Source organism: Heliconius melpomene, chromosome 18 (genome assembly GCF_056956725.1).
Source record: "Heliconius melpomene rosina isolate 202511_hmr_F chromosome 18, ASM5695672v1, whole genome shotgun sequence".
In the NCBI taxonomy this organism is placed as follows: Eukaryota; Metazoa; Arthropoda; class Insecta; order Lepidoptera; family Nymphalidae; genus Heliconius; species Heliconius melpomene.
The window spans coordinates 12,509,503-12,528,337 of NC_140406.1; the positions used below are offsets into that span (position 1 = coordinate 12,509,503).

Below are 18,835 nucleotides of genomic sequence, written 5' to 3' on the forward strand. Positions count from 1 at the left end.
TTATATTACATAGTCTTCGTCGATAAATGAACTATTCAACATAAATATAATTTTACAATTCAAACAGTACGAAAGTACTAGAAATAGAGATCAGCGCGTTCAACTAAATAAACTACAAAAAACAATCAGTTTCACGCCGTATCCCGCATACAGGGTAGGCAGAGGGAACATAGTGTTAAGACACTCTGTTCGTCACTTTCCGCTCAATTTTTCGAGGCATTGCTTATTAAGTAGCTTGAGTTATTAAATAAAATTATAGTCAAATAAAAAAAAAATGCAAATGCTTTATTTCATAGTACATAATGTAAGCACGAGCGTTGAAGTAACCGCTTTAATGCCGTGTTATTATTTCAATAGGCTTCTTAAATTTATACTATACCTACTTTCAGCTGTGTTTTCTACATGGAAGTTTTATGTAATAAATTATTTTTTATAGTAAAGCAATAGTTGCGTTGTGGGACAGTATCGGACTTTATTTATAATGATTATGGGTTCAATTTGTACTCGGGGAAATGATTATACAGGATGTCCCAGGAGTCAACGATAAAACGAAACCAGGTGATAGACCAAGTCGTGACAGTAATTTTTATATTTTTCTCATTTTTTTTTTAGTTTTTTTATATTTTTCTCATAACTGTCATGACTTGGTCTATCACCTGATTTCGTTTTATCGTTGACTCCTGGGACACCCTGTATATATAAATTATTTTTATTACTCCGCTCTTTAAGACAATGTGCGGAGTTGCCTCTCTGATATGAGAAAAGTTGCTCTTTATTTTATTTCCAAAAATATCTTTGTCATTAATCAAAAAAAATTCTTCCGGATATTTCAAAAAATGATTCATGAATGATTTTATATAGCAGTGTGAAAGGCGCTCTATAGTGCTAAAATATAAAAAAATTGCATCGTCGTCCCTGAAAGACATAACAACAGCGAGAGAGCGTTAGCACTTAGCAAGAGCAGAAAGTATAGATCGAAGCCCTTTTATTTTTTTCTATAATTTTACTTTCTTCCAACTATCACTACAAAATAAAATAAATAAATATCTTTGGACAAGTGACAAGTGAAGGTCCTTTCACCCCAAATTAGTCAAATTGGGTAGCCAGTACGGAGATCAAACACCTCATAATCAAACATAATATGCATGTGCATTTGGGATAGGGTGTGACTGTAACGCTATGTTTGTGGGTTCGATCCCCACTCGAGGAAGTCAAATAATTATTTACGTTTATATTTTCCATTTCTTCGCTCTGGTGTCGAGGCAAAGTTCTGCAACTGCCTTTGGACAATACCCATTTAAAAACACTTATAAGTTTACCTAGCCTCTAAAAATGTAGACCAACTAGGCGAATCCAGGTATTTATTAATGAAAAAAATATACCAACTTATTTCTAAGCTTGCTATTTTATAAATACCATATAGTCAAGTATTTGATAACGCAAACGCTTATTAGGCTTTAGTATTTTCATATTAACCTAAGGTTATTTACATAAAAGGTCACCAGGTCTTTGGTCTTAGCATTCCATTTTATATAAAGCTCTGTTAAACTTGTTATCTCGTACATTCTATAAAATTTATTTAACTACTTACATACATGCATTAGAAATAAATCGTATTATAATATTAGTAGTTCTACTTCTTTAAAGAAATATACAGATAAAGAAATATTTATAGATACAAATTTAGAGATACTCTTAGAGGCCGTTATCGCACAAGGGTGCGATTGTAATCGCGACGGTTGTAGGTTCGACTCGTCGGGTTGGTCATTCATTTAAAATTTTGAATTGACTCGCTCTAGTCACGGAGGCAAAGCGTTTTAATGGAGTGTCTGAACACTAGATTCCCAGGGTCCCTCTGTCTTTCTAAAAACCAAGCTGAAACAAATTCTGATCTCTAATATGAAAATGTAAATATTATAAAACTTTTTAATAATATTTTACACTTGTCTAATATTTATATTAGACAAGTGGTAAAATATTACTTTTTAGTTTTTTATTAAGCAATTTACTTTGATCTTTACTTTATTTTGATTAGGACTTCAGTAAAAGAAAAAGTACGACCGCACTAGTAACTATTCGACACTACGCGACGTCGTTAAAACGCTTCTAGCAGATGCATCTCAATACATTTTCTTCTTTCATTCTTCTTAATCTCTTCAGAACACTTTTGTACTGTTTTCTAAATCTCTTTTACTTTTGACTGTAAAGTTTGTTTTATTAACATGATAGGAATTGTAATAGTTCTTTAAGAAGAGAGGCCAGTTGTGGCGCAGGGAAATAATTGTATGACTGTAAAGTGGTACACGCGACTGGTTGTGGGATCGACCCCCACTAGGTTCCCCCTGCCTACCCTGCTGTGAGAAGACTTATTGTGTATAGATGCTGCAATAGCACAGTTAGCGGTATTGGGTACAGTCAACCATAGGTCAACAACAAATTTACCTGAAAAACTGAATTTACATAATATGAATGTATAAAAGAACGTGAGTCGATAAAATTTTGCCAATCGTCCAATTTAGTTCGTCTTTGAACAACAGTAGGTAAATGTATATATATAAAACAAACAGACAGATTGACTTTGCTGTTTAGTCTGCATTGTTTCAGTCTATTTTCAAACAAGACGACTTTGTTCAATAACGCTCAGGGCAAACACGATGAATTAGACGTCTTATACACTGTTAGATTCATTCGGTCTAAAAATAATGACTGACTTTTTTAAAATATAATAATTTGAAAAAATTAACATTAAGTTATTGTTTTATTTCAATTGGTTCATAAATATAACAGTTATAGCAATATAAATTATTTTGTAAATTGCTGTAAAGTAACGGCTTTATTGAATTGGCTGAAATATTGGTTTTTTATGTATAGATATTGTATTTAAAAAAATAATGTTATTAGAACAAGAAAGTATGAAGTAAATAATAGTTGTGTAGTTCAAGCGGGCGAAGCCGCGAGCGGATCGCTAGTTAATGAATACGGTTATGAATATCTACAAACAATGCAATCGCTTTTGGATCTATGTTGTCGTAATTTAATTTGATTGCGATAAGCACTGACGCACGTCACTATCTCCGGTAGGTAGGTCATGTAGGGGTACCTAAATTGCTTATTTTGAAATAAATTTCTTTTTAGTTTTTTTTTGTGTTGGTAACATTGAAATTTGTTTAAAATATGAAAATATGAAATATTGTGCAAATATTATTTTTGATTGAAAAAATAAAACAATAGGTATATTAATAAATTTTAATAAAGAACAAATTATATATTTTTTTTAATTAAATTAATATTTTTATTAAAGATATGTTTTTTAGCTTCACTTTGTATCCCGCATATACCAGAGTAGGCAGAATGAGCTAGTGTCAAGACCCCTCGTTGCTTTCCATTTTTATACATAAATTTTTTTTTATACTGTTACATAATTAAAATGTAAGCCGAAAGTACTACTTGCAAAAGTTGACAAACTTAAGTTCACACTCATTTTGTATAACGGAACCTTAAAAATCAATATGCAAACGGAAAAAAATCTAAATATTAATTACTTTTTTTATTAAATATTCTACAAAAGTACATCCCGCAAAACCCTGAGTTCTGAAGCAACGCCTAGATAGTGATGTTTGATCACTAATCGCTTCAAGGCCTGTCGTTAATAGATTATGCGACAACTGTACACCAGTCAACTCTCATACACTCAACCTAAATACACAACAATCAAATTTCAACCTTATCTTAAGTACATAAAGACTATAAAAATAACTTACAATTTACCCAATTAATAAAAACGAGGTATGTATTTTTTATTTAAAAAACGCATTTATACTAATATTTAATTTTGCTTTAAGTAATAAAATAAGGTGTCAGTTACGTGTTCGGTGTACATAAGTATTAAATTTTAAATTATTTTCGTCTCGAGGCTAATTATTTCTTGTAAACATAATATTTATGTTATCAGCTCAAATCACTTTATGTACATATATGTACATTTATATAGTATCTATATATAAACGTTGATAAAGTTGATAATTTAACTGCAATTTTATGAAAGTAAATCTTGCGGCATTTTTTTATTTAACTTCTTTCAAGTATCCTACGTATTATATTTGTATATTTGTTTGCACATTTCATTTATTTATTTTTAAATTGAAGACGTTTAAACACTGATGCATAGATATATGGAGCTTACATACAAAAAAAATCCATGGATAAAAGTATTATTATAACTAATAAGAAATTGTTAGTTTAGAAGCAATAGCGGTGCAGACGATGAGCTTAGCTTAACGCGGCAAATTTAACATTGTCCAATGAGAGTAGATACTACTAGATAGTAGCTTAAATTACAATTACATATAAAAAAACTAAAACCAATTTATTAAAAATATACAAATAAAATGATAAAATTCTTAGTTAGTGACGTAACTACAAGATAAAACTGCATATCAAATCTCCATCCAACATCATGCTATGCAGGAACAGACAGCTTCACGTTTGTTCCTGCATAGCAAGATTTTGGACGAAGGAACCTAGTGTTAACACACTCTGTTCATCACTTTTCGCCACATTGCGTAATAAGTGGTAGAAGTCTACGCCGCGTTTTATTTTCTTACATGAGCGAAAAAAATGAATATAATTTATTCCCCTGAGTAAAAATCCACAACTTTCCAATTCCCATACGGGAAATTTATTTTCACTGCAGCAGCACCAACACGCAAATTCTCAAAAGTTTGGCGGTGCGTGCGTCAACGGAGTGGCTTAACACAAGTTTCTCTTTGTCTAACGTGCAAAAACATTATTATTGGATTTACAAAAACGTTAAAACCAAACAACAAAATAAAGAATTGGTTAGACGAGATATTCACTCTAGCATGTCATAAATCCCATTAAGCGCTGTAGTCGCGACGTCACCGTGATCCCATTGTGGGAAGTGTTCGTACAATTGTATCAAATTTTAAGAGAATAACATGTTTGTATTTAATAAACAATATTATGTGCCTCAATTTTCTTATGGCAATTTTTTAACTCTAGAATTCAACGGAAAATGGGGAACGGATATGTCTTAATGAGAACGGAGTGTCTTAACAGATTCCCAGGTTCCCTCTGCCTACCCTGTTAAGAGCGGATACAGTGTGAGGCATACGAGGTATAGCCGGATAGACAGTGAATGTAGTGTTTACACATTCCCCACTTTCGGCCCAATTTTCAAAAGGTGGCGGAGCTTAACGCAGCGCTTTATTTTGCTATCAAGGACGCACTGTTTAATCGAAAGATTAAATATTTACTACCTGCGTAATAATGCGGGAGAAGCGAAAAGATAATAAAAATACTTACATATAATATCAACATGACTATTACGTAACCTATATAATGCGAGTGACTAATATTAATTATAAAGAACTAATAATATTTAATATAAATTATATACTAAGGAACTATTCTGTTTTGACTATTTCATTTTGTGAACGTTTTCACAATAATGCTTTAAATCTTGAGAGAACGCATGTACATTAAACTAAGACTGCTAAAAGACATGCTAAAAGAAAATTTAACAAATGTAGGGAGTCCATTTGTAGGAAGGCTCTCTAAAAGGGTTGGACACGTTCTAGCATTTCGCCTTAGGAATTTAGAATGAATGGAAGAAAATTATGTGGGAACAAAAGGCACTATGGTTTATGCTTTATATCTTCTATGAAAAATATGTAGGTTCCCCAACAGCAAACATATAGTTTGCGTTTTTCATAACTTTAGACACTTTTCAAATATGGCTGTAAAATGGTTTACATGGTTCTGAGTTGTATTAAATTTTAAAAAACATCTATTATTGGGAGCTCTTAGATTGAAACAAAAGTCACATACCATCCATTACACAATTTTGTTATATGTATAGATTACACCTTTAAAAATCACATTTACTGAAATAGGAGTGTATTAAATTAAAACAATTCAATAAATTGATATTTTATGTATAGCGTTAGATTATTTCACAACAAAACAATGGCCGCGCTTATGGAGTCCGTTAGAATTTAATTAAAGCTCATGCAAATATTAATATTATTGTGGAATGCAGTCCGCCAACACAATGTGAATAAATACTTAGGTATTAAAATTTCCTATTCGATGACTATCAGTGCGTCGTTAGCTTTATAATTAGTAACAAGAAGTACGTTACTATAGTTCTTCACTGTCATTCTTCTTTTAGAAGTACTTGTTATTAAGCAGTTCCTCGACATGGTAGAAAACCCAATTTAAAATATTTTGGTCTTTTTTTAAATATTTTCTTAATCTTTTTTAGATTTAAATTATCAAAGTAATGAATTATGATACTTGTGAGATATGAGATATCAACAATGAATTACAAAACGATAAAAAAATGTATTTATATAATATAGCAGTATAGTAGCATATTTCTCATTCATGGCCATTAAAAAATAAAAAATGGAATTCATAAGAAATAACTTTTTACTGAAACATAAAATATTTTTTTAATTGTGCTAAATTTTATTTTTTACAACATAAAATAGAATTATGTCCCCACGTAAAAGATTATCCCGTCGCCGCCGATGCCTTTACGTTTCCTAAGTTCGACCCGAGAGGGGGCTTATTTAAAGGTTAAGTACAAATACGTAGCGTCAAAGAAATGTTATATTAAAGTTAATATTAAGCTTAGGACGCGTGGGCAACGGGTTAACAAGGCTCAACTATTAAAAGAATTTATTCTAAAGAAATCAGTGCATGTATTTTGCACTGCAAATTGTTACTTGCACTCTAAATAATTAAAACATTTCCCTCTTACTATAGAAAATTATGTACATTAGTTACAAGTTGTATACGGAGCTCGTGTTAACTGTTACAATATATTGTAAGCGCCTAAGCGGCAAGCTTTTCGCATGCGCTGTGCACTTTTAGGTTACCGTACTAAATATAAAAGCAGTATCAACGCTGGTCCGCTCAAGACATCGCATTTCTTTTAAAATCGATCGGCTAATACAAGCGCAGGGCTTGTCATTCACTGACGTCGACTCGCGGCCTGACGCATGCGCGTCTGCCGGTCGTCTATCCCGCACAGATATAGATGACCGTTCGTTCGTACGTCGCTTGCTAGTGCGCCGCGGTCTTTTCAACGCGGTCGCATTGCTTCACACCCAGATTCATGTACGACGGTTATCTCATTTTGTCGCATTGGGATATAGATATCGTCGGCGATAGTAAAATATTTTGTCAATTATGAGATAAGGGCACTGCTGTTGTTATATTATATAAATGGAAAGTAAATTGCGGCAAAAGCATGCCGTCGCTCGCGATTGTCGTCGAGTGAGTTCCGAGCGGCGAGTATCGAGTGGTAGTCGAGTGACGGAGGCGAGTAGGCGAGTGGTGCGGTGACGGGCTCAGTCAGTCAGTCACTAAAGCGGACTCGGACCGCGTGGACGCGCGGAGCGTCGGTGCTTGTAGTTTTTTAGTTTGACAGTTGGCGCGTTTTTCGTTTCTATTAAATTAGGCATTTTGTGGAAAGCATAGATTTTAGGTTAGTGTAATCTGTGTATTTTCGGTTTACTCCATTAGTGTACGACTAGTCATTTGTGAATAATTCATTGCCGGCTGTGAATTGAGTGATTGCACGCCCTGTGTACTCTCGCCGTGTAAAGTGCAGGATTTTGTGTTTTTACATTGGAAATCGTTGTGTTCATTTTACGTGCTGCTGGAAACGACACAGGTAGGCTATTTAATACTATTCTTATAGTTTCCATTTAACTTAAATCGTATACGGGCATCGGTTGTGCTATTTGGGGCGGTCGGTTTCACTCGCAGGCCTGGAAAACGTGTTCCAAATATAGCGAAACGGGCTCCGTTGCACGCTGAACGTTGGTGTTAATCGGTATTTTGAGTATTAAAGAAATCTTTAATGATTATGGTAGTTGAAAATTACTTTATCCCTTGCTGGCCGGGCGAGACGACTGAGACAGCTGGGCATACGTAACGGGTAAAAATAAATACTCGAGAGCATTATCGGTAGCTAGACAAACCGGCTTCGTGGACAACGTATTATTAGTGCAAATTATACAAGATCTGTTATAATTGCTAGGTTAGGTTAGTGGGAAGTGCAAGACTTGTATTTAAGCTATTTTGCTTAACATCTTTTAGTGAAACGCCTCTGTGACACACAAAATGACTCAGTTTTCAAGGACAAATGGTGATTTCTTGTTATTAATACATTTGTACAAAAGTTATTTATATATATTTATTTAAATTTACCCTCAAATAAATTGTTTTATAATGTATTTTCTGTTACACGAATTGTTAATGATGTAGACAAAAACTGATTATTAATGAGAACTGAACTTTTACAAAAAAAAAGTTTAACAAAATTAAATTATTTTAATTTACTTAAAGCTTAATAACATAATGTACTCAAAAAATGTGTAAATAATACAATTACTACTATTTTCTTCTTAAGTAAACTAATTTACTCAAATTAAACCAAATCATTTGTTGACAGAGTTAAATGCCATTATATATGGCAATATTATTATAATGCACTATTATAATGATTAGTACTAAGATAAAATTCTACTATTAAAATACACAGATACCCTCTACTTTATATTTTATTAAAAATATGTATAATGACCTAATGATGTCATTACTTAACATTGCTTTCTCCTTTCAGTTTTTATATAATTATCTTTATTGACATGTTTTTATTAAATTTCTTATAAGTTGTTAAGTAATACTAATAAAGGTACACAAAAAATAAAAATGGATTTCTAAATACAATTGTTGCTTTTATATTACTCATTAAATTCAACTAATAATATAATAGCAGATGGTGAATTGGAAATAGAATTATGGATACTGTTTCTTCTGCTTAACCTGCTGTATGCTACAGCTTAAACCTAAAAATATATACATATTATTAAGTATGGTGGAAGAGTTGTGGCTACCCTCAAGTTTGGCATTCTGAACTTTTGTGCATTGTTCACTCGGGAATAAAATAATCAAAAGTAAGAACTCTAAAATCGAATCCATACAGCCATCCACAATTAACTTCAAAATGGAGTTTCAGAAATGAAACATTTTAATTAGTTAGAATAATTTCAAATACCTAACAAATGTTTATGCAGGAAGTTGACATTGTATTTACTAACTCTAAATGTTTCCCTTCAACCAATTGAGTATGACATTATAAAAATATGTAGATTAATGAAATGCACAAATTATAATAAAATTCTGATATTTTTTATTTTAACATAACAAGCTAGTTGACAGTACTAAAAATACTAACAGGTTTTTGTTTTTTTAACTAATTTATCCTCTAAGAATCTTAAATATCTAACTTATCAATTAATTTAAATAAAATAATATTCTGTTCTGTTCTTTTTATTATTGCGTTACGAGCATGCCAGTTGAACACAAAATCACTTCGCCAGTAAAATAATATTTTTGTGAAACAAAATTATGAAATGGCATCTATAAGTCATGTGAACGTTGAACACCAATCAAAGCATGTGACGTCACAGTTTGCAAAAAAAATCAACTTAATTTGAGCGTTATAATAAAGTTACATTGATTTTTCAATATTGCTGTATAACATAAACATTTTTTATTGTTCTTCTTCTGACTGAGTCCATCCAACAATTAATTTTGGCTAAGTTGGAAACAAGTTTTCTAAAAGGAAATAGTATAGCTGAAAAAAGTTAATTTTTGCATGTGCCATTTGTTAACACTTTGTTACAAATCTTTTAAACACTCCAATATTCTACCAAAATGCAGTAAATAACTACTACCTTTGTAATAATAACAGATACTTGGCCCTTCAACATAATAAGCCACCTCTTTTTCAAGGAATTAATCTCTATTGTAATTATATACTAAAAGAAGATTTTTTCTTTATTTTATGTAATCAGGGAATCCGATAAATTTATAAAAGCACATGCTATGGTTGTAATGTTGTCTAATACTTTTACAAAATTAACATTAATATTTGATTATGACCCTCTCTACATGAATTCTTAAGCTAGCTATTTTTTTAATTTGGTTCGCTTCATTTTAACTTAATTTAACTTCTGTTTTAAACCTGGGGTCATACTAATAGAACTCCTAACTAATAAGTATTGTTCAACATATTTAAGCCCTCTGACTACTCTTAAAGTCATACCTTTCTGTACAAAATAAACATTTTCACAAAGCAATTGTCAGTAGTTCTGACCCCAAAGCCAGCTGAAATATAATTAACCAAACTGTTTTGTGTGCAGGATATTAAATATTTCATAGTATTGGATTTTTTTGTGGAAAAATTTGGTGGAAATTGGGGAACATAGTGTCTTACAAGTATATTCCCTTTGCCTACCCTGCTATGTGTAGGATACAACTTGAAGTTAATTTTGTTTTTTTTTATCATACATATTGTATTTTCATTTATATATGTTTCTAAAATGATTTCTTCCCACAGTGTTATTAACATAAAAAAACGTAATCATATTTATATTCCCTTTGATGATGATATTGTATCTACCATTTTCCTTTTACTATATATACACAACACATATTATTGTTTACGAAAATAAATGTACTTGTGTATACAGAATACAGTCTGTTTATATTTGTTATTTGAGACTTCCACGTAATACCTACATATATTTAGCATACTTTGGGAAAACTCGACTGGCATGTAATTTTTTATTGATTCTGTCATTTTTACTTTTATTATGGTCACGATTTTTTCAGTGTCATCATATTAATATCAATTTTTATGATTTTAGTATAAGTATGTATTTTAATTTATAAATTAACTTAAGCAATCAGAAAATCTGTGTCTCGAAGAGTATTATTACTTATTGTGTTCAGCCTTACAAGGTATGAAGTTAGAATAGCCAAGATGTCCTCCAAACAAATCGATTTTATCGCAAACGATTCATGAATAAATCACAAACAGATTTATAAAAGATTTAATAATAAAGTGAATTTTTTTTACTGGAACTTGTCAAAAAGTTACAATTATCAAGTTTTGTCGGTGACATGGTAGTACATCTCATGACCCAAAAATAGGCTTCCATAACAGCCGTCCCAGTGTGGAAGGAAACAACGACGTTTTTGCGAAACAATTTGGATCTAACATTCCATGTAACTTGGGTGTGTGGACTTTGGACAGAAATATGGAAGACTGTCGTTAACCCTTGACGACTAGCCAGATGCTATTAATTGCAGTACTGTTTACTAGTCGCACCCGCCCTGAAGTTAGCTATAGATGGCTGCGCAGATTTCATTTTAAGATTTTTCTTTCTATTGATTATTTTCTTCCTGTGTGAACAATTCGCAAAAGTTCAAAAGCCTAATAGCCTTCAGGGCGACCACAACTCGTTGACTACTGTATTAACCGATCGATTGGGGGATATGAGGTATACATAGTTTGTAAAAAAAGCCGCCCGCGGTACTCACACCGTCACCGGCGCGTGCGTCACTCCCCAACGCGAATAGAAAACTGGTGACCCTCGGCGTGACGTCACCCGGTATGCGTGACGGCCAGGCTGGTGTTATTACCATGACATGATGGCCACAATTATTCGATGTATCAGACAGGTGCTGGGACTGATTATTGCAACGCTATATTATAAAGTAAAACTCACAGTATATGAAATGCTCATGTAATATCGTAGACGCGGCCACTTTTGATCCAAAACGGCTTATCGCACTTGCATGTATTTATTATATGACTCATTTGACCATGAGGTCAAGGGTTAGCAATCAATCTGACATCACCTCTAGCGTCACCATCTAACGATCTTATGAGACCGTGCCTTGGGAATGGGATCACCGTGTTAGACAATTGGGAAGGTTAACAACCTTTTAAAAGTTCAACACAATAATTTACCGCAGCCTCTGTGAATAATATATAATTTTAACTGTACTACGTCATTTTATATTATTCTTCTAAGTCGTTCTGTGGTGCTGCAGTGATCTACAAGTTTGTAGTTATATTAATGTTATGAAGCTGAAGAATTTGTTTGGTTGAACGCGTTAATCTCAGGAACTAGTGGTTCGAAATGAATAAATCTTTTTGTTAGATAGTGCATTCATTTCTCAGGGGTGGTTATAGGCTATCATTTTGACGTAACCCATTGTATCTGCAGTCAGAATTACATCAGCGATTGGAATCTATCATGCACGACTGTCACTTATTCCTATTTCACTATACGGACAAAGCCGTAAACGAGTTAAACATAATGTTGAAAAGTCGCTCGACCCAGAAAACATAAGTATAGATCCTTTAATAATTCAAATTACAATGGCAGTTTTGAGGAAATTTAACGAGGGACACTCACTGAAAATAGTTTGGCAAAGGTCTCGGCATAGTTCTTGGCAGGGCCATCGACGACCTAATTGATTAAAATGCTTCACTGCAACTCGTGAATTGTTACTTTGACTTGAAGAGGTGAAAGTTTGTCGGTGACGTGGTTTTTTATTTGTTAAAGTTATTTAACAAATAAATGCAAGTAATGCAACTGTAGTATTACGTAAGAAAAATCCGCTTCTCAGTGAAAAAATTCGTTTCTCCGTTCCCTACTTTCTGCCGAATTCTGGAGGCATTGCGTGTTGAGTGGCAGAACTCAACGCCACGATAAGAATCAATTTGAAAACATGCTGACTTTTATTTAGTAAATCATATTGTCCCACTAACTTGAGCTACAAATGAAAGTAGTACAATATGAAAGCAATGCACTCCCACAATCGATTCACGCAGTAACTGGTCTAGAAACTAGAAAGTTTGTGCGGTATAAAACTTCAAACGATCTAAAATTGTATTTTGTTCGTATCACTTATGGCCATAACGACGGTAGAAATATTGCCTTATAATAGTCTTATTCAATAAATTAATAAAATAGTTAATTAAGTAACAATGGCGGAATGGAAAATATTATATTTGGAAAGCACTTATCTGATTAATTTTATGATTGACGTAAATATTGTGAAACAAAAGCCATTGTTCTATATTTTATATTAACTTTTAAGGTTCAACTTCACGGTTACTTAACTTAGAAATATTTTATAAGAAAATACCGATGCTTTAGAGAGAAATATGATTGCAGTAATGCATTAGCGTGAGACGGGAACTAAGCGAGTAATATGTTTAATGTTACTTCGCAAGGATTTAGATGGTGGCGTAGATTTTTCTGCAAATTGCAATTTGTTAACTTGAACTTAAAAATAATGGGATACAATATTTTCAATATAATTTTGGAATTTTTATTTCAATTTATTTATTAAAAAATATATAATCATCCAAAGCTGTATAATGTTGTACCGGTTATGTTTTTAAACATTATCTGTATTTAAGTAATTAAAATCTTCATTATCGTCTAAATTAAAATGTAACCAAACACCATATGTTAATCGCTATATATAAATAGAAACATTACTAATATAATTTTGATATTATAAAACACCGTCATTAAGGAAAATTAACAAAATGAGAACTTAAAAATCAGTAGTAAAAACGCTAAAAGTCAAATATAGTAAATAAGTTATCACGAAGCGTTAAGGTAAGTCTCGGTTTTTGTATAACATTTTGATGTATGTAGGTAGTTAGTTCGCGCCAGTGCGTGGGCGCATGACTCACACGCAAAGATGGCGGCCAACAATTGGTAATTATCGGCAACGGCGTCTGTTTGTTGTACTGTACGTTTATTATCTTCTTTTTTTTATAAATATAATCGCACTTCCTGTCGTTACTATATTTTAAATAAGCTTTAGTTATGTAGTTATTGTTTAGAGATTTTGGTTTTCTAGCTTAGGTACCTACACGATTAGTTTTAAAAAATCTAAACGAAAAATAAATGTGTGTATATTTTCACCCATAGAAAAGGTAATTGAAGATTTAAAAAGATGTCTAAAGAATTCCTTGATTTTTCTTTCTGTTATAAAAAAGCCTGTACTAACTGTTTAGTAGGTACTACTTACTTATCTAGTAAGAAATACATAAATTTATTTCACACTACACAAGTTAATACTCACATGTAAATGTGTACACATGATATAGAAATGGGAAGGGCCTCAAAACGTTTTGCCAATAAACAGCAGGAAATCGCCTATTAATCTTAACATTAACATTAAGCGATTGGACTATGACTAACTATGAATATTTCTTATTGTCAAATCTTACGTTACTTTTTAACTAGATATTATTAAATTTGTTTGAAAGTATTTTTTTTGTAGCTTCAGCCTTTTTTGGCATCGCAAGGGAGGCAGGCAAGCCTCGTGTCAAGACAAACCTTTCTTTATTTTTTGTCGAAATTTCAAATTTTCATTGTTGAGTGGCGAAACTCAACGCCGCATAGTGTCTTACCAAAGCGCGTAAAATAAAATAATACACGATCCCATCTCGGGATGGGTCTCACAATCATTAAATTCCATTGTTCCTTAATGATATTATTTATTCCTCATTTCTCACGGTTCAAATTAAAAAACAAAATGTCTATAATCTAGATTTACTAAATGACCAACTTAAGTTAACCATTTTACGATGGCTACCATCTCCGCCCTCTCATCGAAATAAATGACCTAAGTTATTACCACGAACTTGATAGGAATCGTTAACGTCTTACTCACTTATAACTAACTTACCACACCGTCCTTAATAGCTTGGAAAATGGTAGATAACCATAAATAACATTTTCCGACAGAAATGTATATTAATTTTATTATTTACTAGCTTTTAACTATATTTTCGCCCTCGTGGTAAAATGATAATATGTAAGAATTGTCACACATGAGCCATTCGGAATACCTGAGATGACTTCAAGGTACTTCTAAAATATTGGAACCTGTTGGAATTGCATATGATCTTCCTCGATCAATGAACTATCAAATTTAAAAGTTTTTTTTAAAATTAAATAATACAAAAGTTTACTTAATATACCTACATCTCTATTTAAAATTCAATGTGAAATATAATTGAACGATACATTTTTTACCTTTATTTATCTGCAAACGTTTTGTTGTACACGCGAACAGATCAATCACGTTTTGCTCGTTAATCATGGAAGCCAGCGCTATGGTAATATCCAAATTTTGCGTGATGATGGCTCTAAACCACGTTATAGAAGATATCTACTTACGTTATGTTTCTATTAAAATGTATGTTCAAGTTTATGATATACTAAATTGTAGTGTTAATTTCCGCCTCTCGACATGTAATATTTCTGGAAAAATTCGCGAAAAGTGGGGAAAGGAGTATCTTAACACTTGGTTTCCTCTCTTTACTATGTGGTAAAATACGTAAAGTTGCTTTACTTTCTATAAGTAAACGAATTAACTTTAATCCTTATCACTACCTTGCAATAATGTGGAACCGATTTTGCTAGTTTTGATTGTGTTTTCACATATAATATGTTAATATTGGCGCTATGGTGCGCCACCAAGATGAGATGTTTTAACGTTCTTACTGCCCACGTGCTCATAATATAATAAAGTAAAGGCAGTCCGAGGTCGCCGACCATTACATCATACGATTTTTTTTCAATTCAGCTATAACCGGTTACGTGCAAAAATGCTTAATTTACTTCGTTTCCATATAAAAAACCATTATCACTTCATTCATAGTTTAGACGCATGCTATTTCGCAATGTATCATGTTTCTCAATTTACTTAATGTTCTCTTATAAAAATAATTATGGTATTATTTGTTAGTTCTTGGTTATTCCAATTTTAAACTGAATCACAAATACAATATACTTATTTATTTTCGAGTATATCTATTGTATTTATTATTTGTCGCCCACAACTTGGTTTCCGTTCCCGTAGGAATTTTGGAAAATCCTCTCTTAGTTCTCCCCTATACTCCTCAAGGAATCTATATGATAAATTTCAGCTTTCTAAGCTTTATTTTTTAGGCTGTGCATTATCTGTCAGTCGCTCGTATGACTTTTATATTTAAAATTGGTCTTGTTTTATTTTATTAACAATTTTCTACTGGTTAATACATAGTACAATAAAAAAAAACGAATTAACGAAACACATAAATGTACCACAATAATATTTTCCATTAATCTATCACTGTCACTGAACAATAAAACAACCAGGCCTATTCTAAGGTTCCAATAAGGCCGTATTGTGCCTAACGCTTTTCTTCTTTCATTCAATTTTCCATTTTTTGTAGCAACCTATAGACACACAAATATTTAACACAATTGTTTTTAACATATTTTATTTTGCAGCTTATTTGTTGCAATTAATCGCATAATAACTTTAAAACTAAATTTTTATTATCTTTATTATCTAAAGGTTACGCATTATTTAACTTGAATTTTACTGTCAAAATCAAATGTAAAAATGTCAAAACGAAAGCAATATTTCTAACCAGACGAAAAACGTACTCATGTACATTTTTCCTGACACGTGAAAGAAAAAAAAACATGACGGATTATTGATGAATTGACGTCGTGTTTGGGTCGAGTGTGAGCAAACGAACTGGATATGACTTGCTGAAACCAGGTCGATGAGTTTTAATATTTCTAGGTGAATATGGTAAAAGACATAATTGAAGAGAATTAAACTAAAACGATAAGTCGTTATATCGTCCTTATCTAGACTTAACCCGTGGCTGCGCTCACATATGACACATTGAAAGCTCGCGAGTTAACGATTCTTGGGATGTAATATAGCCTATAGTCAGTATTCTTCGGTAGATAAACTATAAAACACAAAAATAATTTTATACTCGAAGTTTCTGAGATTAGCACTTACAACCAAACAAACTCTCAGATTTATAATATAGTTTATATATACAATAAATTATATTTTGATTAAATATACGTAAATCAACAACTCTTTTGTAAAAGTAAGAAAAATATTTTCTATAACTAAACATAATCGGCTTCGAATAGAAATATCTCATAGTTCAATGGTCGTACTTCTCGTTACTGTGGTTAAAAATAATCTACTACTAAGTGAAACATCAAAGGATTTTCATTTCCTAATGTACTTGAACATTTTATATATTTATAAAACATCTATCTTTAATTTTAGTATAAATAGTGTTTTCAGTATTTTTGTGTAAAATTGAATTGGACCGAGTTTCATTCTTCCTGAAACAATTGTTGAAAGTATTACGTTAGATAAGTAGGTGGATAAAGTAAATCATTCTAAAATATATTGCTAACATTCATTTAGTTGAACTTTTCCTTTTTGATAAAAATAAAATATCTATAGAACAAGAGAATGAGAAAAATGTTTTTAAGCAACTATTGGAAGATATTTTTTTTAAATTAAAAAAAAGGTCACGCTTCTTTTTTCTCTCTTATTTTCTGGATCTCTATTTTTGGACATGTTACGTGTCGAGTGTGGGAACTCTGCGCCGCCTATTGTCTATCAAAGCGGTGAAATAATTGTAAATATTACCGTGCTTCTGGACTGAGATCAAATTTCGATTCAAACATCGTGCTAAATATTGAATTCTTATAATTATTTACATAATATTGACGAATTAAGGCTTTACGCTATTCAAATATTAAAATTAAGAAAATATTAAAATTTGAATGATAAGCAAATCCTAAACACGACTGTATATATTAAAAAATATGATAAATCAAGGTTTTAGGGTCGACTACCCTTGCAAAATTTATGCTCCAAAGACATAAACTTTCTAAATTTAATTATCTTATTCGTACATATTATTACTTTAAATTACATATGCTACAAAGTTCTTAAAGCAACATATATATAGGTAAAATATATAATATGACGTATGCCTGAAAGCTACGAGATTAAGTTAGGGTGGAAATAATTATATTCCGACACACCCTCCAATGATATTGTTTGAATCCAAATTAATATATGTAATGTACGGTAGAAGCGTAAATATCATATTATTATCACAACCGAAAATATATTTTCTTATGTAATTTAACTTGCTTTCACTTAGTTGTGAATTTTATATTCTTTAGTGAACGTAATTTTACTTAACTCGTTATACTAAGTAAGTATGTATACTTTTTATATGGCGACAAGATAGTTTAAATTTTGTTGATTTAAACTATTTATTAATTAACTGAGTTAAAATACTTTGCTCAATCTTGTTGTTATGGCTCAGTTAAGTGTGTAAATGTATACGATACTATATAAATTTTTAACTCTATACATATAAATGTAGGTGATTTTTTTGAAGAGACTGTGCGGCGTTAGGTTCTGCTGGCCAACACACAATCTCTAATGTGGATGAAAAGTAAAAAATATAGTGAAATATTATTCGGTACTCTCAAAGCTACAAAATTCAGGAGATACGCGAACTTACGTAATGCAGTTCAGCTTCACCAGCTAAATTCAATTAATGTAATAAGTCAGCGAAATGGAATTGCAGGAATGTTTTTTCTAATACCCTGTTACGATGTAGAGTTGTAAACAGAGATCACCAACAAAAGCATCTATCCAGTTACCTCGCCAGTGGTGGTAAAAAGTAAACATTTCAAACCCATCCGCGTTCTACATCAGTCAGCTTGTCCAAACACAAAAGTTTGCTAAAACAAGTTATTCGTAGTCGTAGCCAACAAATCCAGGGATGATGAATTCGTTAATGGGAAATAAACGTTTCTTTTTTAAATTGGGTCAGGGAGGAGAATATGATTCACGTTTCTCCTTTCTTTCCACAAAGTAGACAGATAAAAGATCTTCATGTGAAAACACTCCGTCCTCCGCTTAATAAACTTTGATAATAAAACTAATTATTGTAACTTATTATAACGAATTGACCAAATGCTGACAACGTTTTCCACCTGATTAAAATCTCTTTCAGTCCAGCGTGCGGCGTCAGCAGCGTCTAGCGTGTCCCTTAAATCTGAAGATCGAAGTAGTT

General features: G+C 31.9%; 1 protein-coding gene across 14 annotated transcripts in view; it reads left to right on the forward strand.

Annotated features, from left to right (window-relative positions):
• PMCA (plasma membrane calcium-transporting ATPase 3) overlaps window positions 1-18,835 on the forward strand; it is a 121,405-nt gene that overhangs the window by 32,164 nt on the left and 70,406 nt on the right. For 4 of the 14 annotated variants that reach the window (XM_085201936.1, XM_085201935.1, XM_085201937.1 and 1 more), the window contains exon 1: window positions 7,288-7,705. The exons of 3 other annotated variants lie outside the window; for them this stretch is intronic. The gene's annotated coding sequence lies outside the window, so the exon portion shown is untranslated. Of the gene's footprint in view, window positions 1-7,283; window positions 7,706-18,835 lie in introns of those variants that run through there. 7 more of the 14 variants (XM_085201921.1, XM_085201928.1, XM_085201929.1 and 4 more) reach the window with 3 other exon arrangements.